The sequence below is a fragment of the Trichechus manatus genome, unplaced genomic scaffold (genome assembly GCF_000243295.1).
Source record: "Trichechus manatus latirostris isolate Lorelei unplaced genomic scaffold, TriManLat1.0 scaffold00056, whole genome shotgun sequence".
Taxonomy (NCBI): Eukaryota; Metazoa; Chordata; class Mammalia; order Sirenia; family Trichechidae; genus Trichechus; species Trichechus manatus.
Window position 1 is genome coordinate 2,569,422 of NW_004443992.1, and position 11,674 is coordinate 2,581,095.

An 11,674-nucleotide genomic window follows, 5' to 3' on the forward strand; every position below is an offset into this window, starting at 1 on the left:
TGAAACCAAGTTTATGAGAATGGCCTTGGGCTAACTGTCTTCAAAGAGGTGGTGTTTCTATTACACAAACCATATTTGTTTCTATTTGTGACTTGTTCCAGTTGTCTATTGCTGAATAATAAAGCACTCCAAACTTAGTAGCTTAAAAGCATGAAAAATCACAAATATGAAATGTGGGCAGGCATCAACACCAACAGCTTATGCTTCATGTGGTATTAGCTGGGGTGACCAGAAGGTTGGGGATGACTCAGATGGGGCTGGAAATATCTGAAGGCTCACTCACTCACACATCTGGTGGGTGACAAGAATAGCTTGGTAAAATATTTCTCTATGTGGCTCCTTAGCTTTCTCATAGAATAATAGCTGAGTTCTAAGAGCAAACATCTCAAGAGAACGATATGAAAATGCATAGCATTTTCATGACCTAGCCTCTGAAGTCACACAGCACCACTCAGCTGCACTCTGTTAGTTCAGGCAATTATAAAGGTCTTCCAGGTTCAAAGGAAGGGGACACGTTGTTGTTGTTGTTGGGTGCCTTCAAATCAGTTCCGACTCATATTGACCAGAAAGAAAACACTGCCCGTTCCTATGCCATCCTCATAATTGTTGCTATGCTTGATCCCATCATTGCAGCCACTGTATCAATCAATCCATCTCATTGGGGGTCTTCCTCTGTTTTGCTGACCCTCTACTTTACCAAGCATGATGTCCTTCTCCAGGGACTGGTCCCTCCTGATAACATGTCCAAAGTACATGAGATGAAGTCTCACCATCCTCGCTTCTAAGGAGCATTTTGGCTGTACTTCTTCCAAGAAAGATTTGTTCCTTCTTCTGGCAGTCCACGGTATATTTGGTATTCTTGGCCAACACCATAATTCAATGGCATCAGTTCTTCTTTGGTCTTCCTTATTCATTGTCTAGCTTTCGCATGCATACGAGGTGACTGAAAATACCATGGCTTGGGTCAGGCGCATCTTAGTCCTCAAAGTGACATCTTTGCATTTGAACACTTGAAAGAGATATTTTGCAGCAGATTTACCCAATGCAATACGTCGTTTGATTCCTTGACTGCTGCTTCCACGAACATTGACTGTGGATCCAAGAAAATTGAAATTCTTGACAACTTCAATATTTTCTCTGTTAATCATGGTGTTGCTTATTGGTCCGGTTATGAGGATTTTTGTTTTCTTTAGGTTGAGGTGTAATCCATACTGATGGCTGTAGTCTTTGATCTTGATAAGAAGAGAAATATGGATAATTTCAGAAGCTGTAGCTCTCCTGCAATGAGTGTTCCATAAAATGCACCTGCTAATGCTACCCTTACCAAACACCTTCTTTCTCTCCGCTGAAGGGTAGTTTTAAGAATTTGATTTTGGATACAACGTGAATAACTTTTAGACTGAATACTACCTGAAAAATCCTTTCATTCTGATGAGAAGCACAATTACCAATCAGCTTCTCACTCTGTCAAGAGCCTAAAGTTGGCAATTAGGTTGCCTAATCATCACTCTTTGCAGAATACATAAACGACTACTTTGATTCATTGAAGAGAAATGCATTACGTACCTGCAACAAACATCAAACCTAGACGGACTAACCCTGCACCTTTAAACAGGTCAGTTGTCTCCTTTGTCTCAGTATCCAATAATTCTGAGCCCTGGCATCCCTTGCTTTGTTCCCAACCTTAATCATTAACTTTGCCCCATTTCATATCCTGTTTCATGACTGTCTCAGTTACCTAGTGCTGCCATAGCAAAAAATACCACAAGTGGGTGACTTTAAAGAACAAAAGCCTATCTCCAGTTTTGTAGACTAGAAGTCCAAATCAGTGCATTGGCTCTAGGGGAGGGTCCTTCCTTGTAGTTCATTGTTGTTAGGTACTAATGAGTTGATTTCAACTCATAGTGACCCCATGTGATGGAGTAGAACTCCCCTGGGCATTCCTTGACATTCCTTGACTTGTAGAGAAACCTTCACATGGTCTCTTCCCTGTGTCTCTGTGTCTATTCTGCCTTCTTTGTAAGACACCACTCAGAAGGGATTAGGTTTAGAACCTACCCTACTCTAGTATGATCTCATTAACATAAGAAACTCCTATTTCCAAACAAGATCACACTCACAGATAACAGGGGCCAGAACTTTAGCATATATTTTAGGGGGACATAGCACAATCCACAAGAATTACCTTATCCTCAGACCTCTTGCTTCAGCTCTTGACTGGGGTCTCACACTCATTGCCTTTACATCTGATGATAGATAGGTTTATGGGTCACTTTCTTGGATATGACTTTCATCTTCCTCAGGATGTATCTCCTTCCACTAATCCAGGTAACAGGCATCTGTCACTGCTGATACCTACCAGCCCAGCCTCTGCAACCCTACCTTAGTGCCAACTGTGAAGCTGTCATTTATGGGCCAAAAGAATGATACCTTTGACTATAGAGAATATAAACTTGATTTATACAGATGCTTACCTCCAGTTAGTTTATCCTCTATTTGAAGAAACAGATAAACAACTAAATATAATACAGAGCAGAATAAAATGAACGCTACGACAGAAATACAAACTACTTAGCAGTATTATTTGAGAGTTCATGTAAATAAATAATTGGCAAACTCCACTTTATTTTCCTAGAACATTATTTGATGCTGACAAATAATTATGTGTAATAAACATGCTCAATCAATGTGTAGCTTGTTCAATCAGAAGGTTATTTGGCTATCCCAAAAGAAGATAGAGCAACCTGTTGATGAATACCATAGAAAAATGGTGTCCTAGAACTGGACATGTCTTAACAATGAGTAACAGCTCCCACTACTCTTAGTCTAGATTTCCATATGTTGCTGGTGACACGTTGCATTGTTATTTGAATTTCTAGCCAAGAGGATAAGCAGTTGCCATGAAGTTGATGCCAACTCAGGGTGATTCTATGTGTGTCAGAGTAGAACTGTGCTCCATAGGACTGATCTGACTGCTGCCAGTCAGTCCCGTCCTTGTAGTAGCTGAGCTCTCTTGAGAAAGTATCCTAAGTGTGAACTCTTCGCCCCGTGGTCTGAGAATGGGAAGTAGATGATCTCTTCCTGTCATCTTTTTCCCCTAGCCTTCCTAGCGAGTATAATGAATGCCTTCTATCTGCTGACTGGGATCCAGCTTGAGCTGGACCCTAATTCTGGAGCCCTGACCTCACTTCACAGTGGGAGCAATTAGTTATGCCTCCATAGAGCCAATCCTGATGAAGCCTTCTTATATCTAAGACATTGGAATCAAAACTTTAGATTTATGCCCCAATATCCCTTCCTAGCACTCCAGTTGCCTTCTAGGACTGGAATCCTGTCCTGAACTCCAGCCAGCATAGTGAGGCTTGACACCCTACCATGCTTTTCCTCCTGGGAACCTGATCTTTTTTAACCCATAGCAAAACAATGTCTAAGGTTTTACTGTAAATGCACGAACTGCCAAGGATCACATCACTCTCCTGTTGCTTCAACCCTGACCAATAAATCCTCCCACTGGCTGTTCCAACCACCACAGGTGAGTTCTCCATAGATTAAGCTCTGCGCTCAATTATGGAATCTATGATGCTCCTTTGATCACTATAAAACAGCAAATAGAAAGACTTACTCAGAGGCCAGCCTCCACTTTTCCTCAGTCTTTATTTCTTTATTCTCCCTCCTGTGAGGTTCCCAACGTATTCCCCAGTCCAAACTAGCTTGACATCCTCCCTATTCATGGCTGAGTCCAAGCACAGTTGTCCTAATAAAGGTGTGGCAACTACACTGCAGTGGCTCAGAGAAGTTCTACCTATCACCTCCATTAAGGCCTTTTTGCTTTGAGCCGATATTCCCCATTTCTAGCTATTGCCTCACAGCTGGATGTTGTCTCTCTGCCTAACCCCTCCATTTTGTCTCTTCTGGCCAATCCATCTGACTTTCAGTTTTAATTCCAAATTTAGACTTTGTCACTGATTTTACTCAGTTCCACCAACCCATTGCAGTCGGCTAACCAGTCCAGCCCAAGCCCAACATCTAGACCAGACACTTAGGATCTGGCCAAAGCTCAGAACTTAAGAAGAAACTTGGCTAGAAGGAAATACTGAAAACTACCAAAATCAAAACATTTTTTTCAATTTGAAATTGCCGCACCTACTCAGGCCCTAATGGCACAGTGGTTAAGGGCTACCACTGCTAACCAAAAGGTCAGTGGTTCAAATCCACCAGTAGCTCCTTGGGAATCCTATGGGGCAGTTCTACTCTGTCCTAAAGGGTCACTATGAGTCGGAATCGACTTGATGGCAATGGGCTTGGTTTTTGTTTTTGTTTTTTTTAACTCAGGATATTAACCCTTCTCCAATACACATATCTCCCTGAACTCCATCAAGAGTAACCCATTTGAATTCCCACAATACCAACCCCAAACTTATCATCATCTTCGAGGAAAAATGGAAGGACACTGGTGGTAAAAAGTGACAATGGCATCTCTATATTGCCCTACTAGTTACAAAGGGCTTCTTTTTTTTTTTCTTTTATTGTACTTTAGGTGAAGGCTTACAAAACAAATAGTTTTTCATTAAACAGTCAGTACACATACCGTTTTATGACATTGGTTAACAACCCCACGACATGTCAACCCTCTCCCTTCTTGACCTACAAAGGACTTCTTTTCATTACTAATTCATGTCCACCAAATTGGGTGTAAAGTTAAGATTGGGTTTAGCTATGAGTACCAGAAACCTCAAAATAGGATTTTATTTCTCTTTCACAAAAAAAAGGTCCAGAGGTGGGAGGTCCAGGACTGGTACGGTGCGCCATCATGTCAGAGGCTCAGACTTTTTGCATTGTTGCTTTACTATTCTCAGCACATAGCTATTTTCCCATGGTCCTAGTAGGCTGCTCTAGCTGCTGCCATCACGGCTGCATTCCAGCGAAAAGGGCTAATTATAACAATCTATCTCTTTAAGGACATTTTTCAGGACTTTCATATACCTAGTCTGCTCAGATATCATTGCCAAAACCTAGTCAAATGGCCAAATCTATCTTCAAGGAAGGCTGGGAAATGTAGTCTTTTTTTCCAGGTGGCTATGTGTGTAGCTAAAAACTAGAGAAGAAAAATGGGTGCAGATGGATATTGGACAACGACCAACAATTTCTGCTACATTCTCATGTGATTTCTAGAAATGTATCCATTGCAATTGAATTGTGAAAATAGTTTTGGCCCCTGTTCCTCCATTTTTATCACAGCACATCCTAAATAAATTTCTGTACATATCTAACAATATCTGGGAAGATTCTAAAGAATCTTGAAACATTTAAATCTTTGGAAATTTTGATATCTGGTTCCATTTTATGATTACAATATATTTTATCTATTTTTGCCTCATTGTATTATATAAATGAAATAATATAGAAATAAAATATTTGACCTCTTTATTATGAGAAGTACACCATGGATAATGAGATAGCAGTACTTTCAAGGGATCTTCTCTCCAAAAACTAAACAAAGTAAAAACAACATCTGAGTAAAAGGAAAGGAATATTTGAAAGTCTTCTTCAGTAATAACATTCTATATCATTTCATAAATTTAAATGTTCATCATCAGCACTTTATTCTGTAAAGAAAATAAAGCCTCTGCACTAAATATGGCAGAAGTTATTACCACATTATACAGTTAAAGAAACTGAGATTGAGAGAGGTAATTATTTACATATATTACATAGCTAATTTGGGGTAACTCCGGGACTAGAAACCCAGGTTTTCTGACTTTTAATCCATTGGTATTACTTCTCCTGTGTCCAATTCCCGTGCATGACTGCATTCATTCTTTTATTTATTTATTCATTTATTCAAAAACTACTTATTAAATTTTGTCTTGATAAGAGGATCACAGGGACACTTCCCTTCCAGGGGGTCTAAGAACTACCAAAGTAAATATCCTTTTAAAATAAGACTTTCTTTGGTCATAGACTCTTCCCTAAAGTGGTTGTTACCTACTAGATGCATCTTATAGCTATATAGATAAACTTTATACAACTTGATACAGAAGGGCAAATTTAGATGCCAATGCTATATTTGAAATTCAAGTGTTTTTAGTTTAAAGGCTAGTATTTTTTTTTTTTAATTGTTTGTTTGCTTGCTTGCTTGCTTGTTTTTACTGAAAAGCCTGGTCTCTGAAAGCCCTTCAGCGTGACTATACAGCGCATATCCTTCACTGTGGTCACCCAGATGGCATGGCACTGAAATGCCTGGCCACTCACAATCAGAGACAGGGTTTCACCTAGGTAGGTCTATGAAGCAACCACATACTCACCTGGTTATTTTTCTGCTATCCAAACTAGGTTAGACCCAGTATTTTTGAGGACCTGTAGGTTCTCAGAACATCTCACCTTCCCCTCTCCATCATCAGTGTATGTCAAACATTGCCTATAGTGACAACTGAACCCGTTTTCAACGAACTCCCTTTTAGGCCCAGGTTGATCCCTGTTCTGTGAGTTACCTTTATGCTACAAGTCTCTGTCCCAATGTAAAGAAGCAATCAATTGGAGAGGAGCTGATACACATCTAGAACCAGAACATACCCTGAACCTGTGTAACACTAGTGTGCACTTTCTGTGTAGCAAGTGTAAAACGGAGACTAACATATCCATAGTTCCTACTCTCATAAAGATGACAATCTGAGAATCCAAGAGTAAAGACAGACAAACAAGTAACTACAAAGGAGAGAAGAAAGGAAGCAAGAAAGGGAGGGAGGAAGGAAAAGAAGTAAATAGTGCTAAATGGCTATGGAGCAGCAGGGCTTGAGGTACAGAAGGTGAATGACATGGGCTGTGACAGACAGTTCGCTGAAATGTAAGAAGAGCCAGCAAAAACTTCTTTGTCCCTCTGAGTTGACCTCTACTTTTGCCATACGTAGTGTCTAAAATCTTCACATTGACCCTTTTGTATAACCAATCAAAACACACCACATGTGGTAGGAATTCAATAAATACCTACTGACTAAATTTTGTAACACAAACTCCTTAGCTCCAGGCTATCACCAGGTTGGGCTCCAAGGAAATAAGACATAGGCTTTGCGAATTTGTTCTAGAGCAACATGCAAGTACTAGGCTCCCAGAGGGACAGGGTGGATGCAGGCTAACAAATTTGCCCACAGCCAGCTCAGGTGAAAACAAAATGTATTCAGATTTATTAAACTCGGCTTTGAGATTTCAGTGGATGATTAACTATGCTCTATCATGTCTATTTTCATAAAAAAGAAACTAACAGTTATTCAATAAAACCTATAATATAAAATGCTGGCAACCTACTTACACTATTGGCCCTGTTAAAAGAGAAAAATCGAAGCAGATGTGCCTTGATAATCCACTCAATTTCAATTAAATATATTTTAGCAACTGAATTTGAAATACAGTGTTATGGAAGACACACTGTAGTGATTTTCCAGTCTAAATTTTTCTGTGGTAGTTTTAGATATAGTTCAGGACTAATTTTATGGAGGGCTTCTTGGAAAGGTAAGGTTCAAAGTTTTAAACCATCTATGGGCCAGTTAGCAGCACTTTATGAACTGCATCAAGTTTCTTACCAGTTCTTGGTGATAAAGGAAATCATTCATTCATTAATTGAATTAATATTTGAGGGTCTTAACATGTAAGAGAGAGTAAATGAACAAAAATCTATCATTGCTCACTGAAAACTTAAATCAATAGCATTTGCTTTCATGAAGCATTAATTAAGCGCCTATCCTGCATCAAGTCCTATGCTATTAAGTAAATTGGCAAACCACCAATTACATTGCAATGTGATAAGCCTTATAACAGAGATATACAAAAATGTTACCAGAATATGAAGGAAGAAGCAGACAACTGCTTCATGGTGATGTGTGTGTTTAATCCTGTATTGAGCTCCTATTACATTCTAGACACTACACTAAGTACTTTGCGGAAACTCTAAGATAATCCTCACTACATCCTGGGGATGGACATTATTCTCCCTCCATTTCAGCACTGTATATGTGGAAAGAAGATGGGGAGAGGGGAAAATGGTAGGATACAAAGCTGGCCAGATAAGAAGGACCAGGCAACAAATGGCCTTATAGGTAGCCTGAAGGCAACAGAGGACTATTGAAGAATTTTTAAGCAGAATCATAACATTGTCTGATTTCATGTTACAAAAAAGCATTTGGCCACTACATTAGATTGGTGGGGGATATGTCCTCAGGAGCTTTCTGCAGCGAAGCTTTGCTGGGTCACAAACATTAGGCAGGGATAGCATTGTCCACAGCTGTTACAGAATAAACCACACTACCACGATACTGATTAAAAGAACTTTGCCAGGGCAAGGTAACAGGCCCACTCATCATGTCAATAGCTCTAGAAGCACTGTTCCAGGTATTGGCTCATTTATTTGATAACATTGTTTTCATGCAGGTGGTACATTACGGAGGTGTGAAAATCAATAATTACCTTTAAAAATCATTGCCTTTCTCTTTGCTAAAATTGATGTGATAAAGCTCTTACCCAGAAAATGAAGCTGAGTTGTTGTATCATAGTTGAAAATTATGTAATGTAAGAACAGGCACACACACACAATACCACCAGTTCCCCAAGGCTCTGCTTGATCTAATACATGCAGATACTGTGTTTTAGTTTTTCTGATCAGAACAGACTTAATACCAGCTTCCCTGCACACACTGAGTAATGTGCTCTTGGCTATGGTGTAACAGCTCTCCATCTAGCTGCAGGTTAGAATCTCTGAGGAGCTTTTCAAAAACACTGACTTCAAGGTCTCACTGGAGACCAATTTACTCAGAATCTTTCCAGTTGGGGCCCAGGAATTGGTGTTTTTAACAAGGTCTCTAGGTGATTCTGCTATGCAGCCAACGTTGACAACTACAAACTCTCAAAGGACACAAAAGACTACAAAAGCTGCTAGTTATGGCACGGTGAATTCCAATTTTTGCCTTTTTAGGACTTTGGGGTTTTGAATATCATTGCTCTATACCCAAAACAAATTACTTGTTTGCTTTTCTCAGCATATGTGTCAGGACTTCTACAAAGATGAAGGCAAAACTAATGCAGAAACTGTCAAGAGATGCTGTTGAATAATTATTGGCCACTGTTATTGGGCCACTTTATCAATTTTAAAGAATTGGGTTTTTAAACTCAGTCTTCAAAAACACTATGTGTCTTTGGACTTCTGGCAAAATGGAGCTTTAGGCAGAAGCACCATGCCGTCCCTCCACAGCAAAGATCAGAAAAACTAAGCCAAACAGAGACAACAGCAATCCTGAAACCCTAAAACATCAGCCAAACACCAAATGGAGTGAGAAAACTGACGGAGAACGGAGAGCGAAGACAGATTCATGCAGAGGTCCCCTATCAGCTAACTCAGCGCGAATCCACCATCTTGGACACCTATCGGAGACCAGCAAATAGGGGGTACGAGAAAGCAGCTTCACAAAGCTTCCAGCAGGAGACAAAACAACCGGTAATTTGCGATATATGCTTTCCCACCCACCTCCACCCTTCTTCACCCCCACTCTGCCTCCTATGCTTCCCGCAGCCACAGTCTCTTGTCCAGGAAGCACCAGCTGCTTGGATTCCAACTGCCCACACTGGCCGGCTCCCTGAGTGCCATTTGTTGGCTGCTCGTGTTGCTTTTTTCTGCTTCTTTTGATTCTTCCTTACGTCTCACCACCTCCTCCTCCTTTTGCTGAAATACCTGGCTCCAGGCGCCATCTTTGCTTCTTCCTAAAGGGCTGCAGAGCTCCATTCAAGTGTGGAACTGCCTCACGGTCTGGGCTGCCACGCTGATGGGATGCCAGGGCTCTTGTTTGTTTTGAATTGTTTGTTTTTTTTCCTTTTCTTAAGTTGGGAGCCCGTTCTGGCCTGGCGGTGCTATGTGGCCTGGGACCTACCCCCTCGCCTTGCACAGATGTGCAGCAAGATCCCTGAAGGAATTCCATTTTTTGTCTTTGTTTTTTTAATGGCTTTTCTTGTTCTTTTTTTAAATTTCTTTTGTTGTCTTTTCCCTCTTTTTCCCTTTTTGTCTTTCTTCATTACTTCATCTCTCTATACCTTCCTTCTCTTCCTGTTCCCTGAATACCTGGTGCTAAATAATTCTACGCCTTCTAGCCAGGCTGTACTGCAACACCTGAGAACAACTTCCCAGACCTCGTAGCCACATCGGTGGGATCCCTGGGAGCTTTTCTGTTCTTTTTCCTTTCTAATTTTTTATATATTCATTCTTTCCTTTTCAATTTTTTTTCCTTCTTCTTCCCTTTTTGTTCTTCTCCATTTCATAGTCTCTCATCTCTCCACTCCAAAGGCAAGCTCCCCAGCACTCTTTTTTCTTTATATGTTTTTGCCTCCTGTTCCTCTCTCCTGTCTCCCATACCCATATTAGTTCCACACATCACAGTCTCCCCCCCTCAATCCTGCCTACCTGCACTGTGCGCTTAACATCACGCCACCAAGCAGCACAGGCATGCCCTACCAGAACCTGCCCTGCACTGATTACCCATCTGCCCTACTGGCTGTGGTAAGTGCAACCAACAACCCATCCCAGCAACTCCTCTCCACCTACACCTGCCCTGCTGTCCCATATCTGAGCGTCTGACCCTGCCAATTGGAGAAGGAGGCAAAAAGTATCATGCATACAGACGAGCAAACAACAAAGAACGCACAGCCCGCCTGCTCAGACATAGCCAAATTTTTAAAAAAGGATGAAACAAACAAATCTACAATCAGTAAATGAGGAAAATAACTACTGAATGCCCCGAAGACAGCAGACAATATCAAAACATTTACAAAAACAGGACAGGATGGTTCCAGTAGGTGTCCAAAATAAAACACCAGATGACTTTCCAGTGGAAGAAAAGGCACTAGAACTACCTGATAGGGAATTCAAATCTCTAATACTCAGAATTATACAAGAGTTGAAGCAAAAAAGCAGACAAAATGAGGAAAAAATCGACAAATCCATGGAAAAGGCAGAAAAATTCATGGAAAATACAGACAAGAAAATGGAAGACTTCAGGAAAATAATGCAGGAATGAAGTGCCAAAATAAATTCACAACCAGAAATTATACAAAAACAACAATTAGAAATCCAAAAGATAAACAATAAGATTTCAGAAAGGGACAGTGTCATAGAAGGGCTGAGGAGCAGATTTGAAAGGGTATAAGACAGGATCAATGGAATTGAAGACAAACACTTGGATACAACTCTATTCAAGGAAAACTCAGAAAAAAGAACAAAGAAAAATGAAGCGACCCTGAGAGTTATGTGGGAAACAATCAAAAGCAAAAATTTTCGAGTGATTGGAGTTCCAGAACAGGAGAGAAAACAGAAAACACAGAGAGGATCACTGAAGAACTACTGACAGAAAACTTCCCCAATATCATGAAACATGAAAAGCTGGCCATCCAAGAAGCTCAACGAACCCCATATAGGATAGACCCCAAAAGAAAATCAACAAGGCATATCATAATCACACTCACTAAAATCAAAGACAAACAAAGAATCCTGAGAGCAGCTTGAGCAAAACAAAAAGTTACATACAGAGGAAAAACAATAAGACCAAATGCAGATTATTCAGCAGAAACCATGCAGGCAAGAAGGCAATGGGATGACATATATAAAACCTTGAAAGAAAAAAATTGCCAGCCAAGAATAATA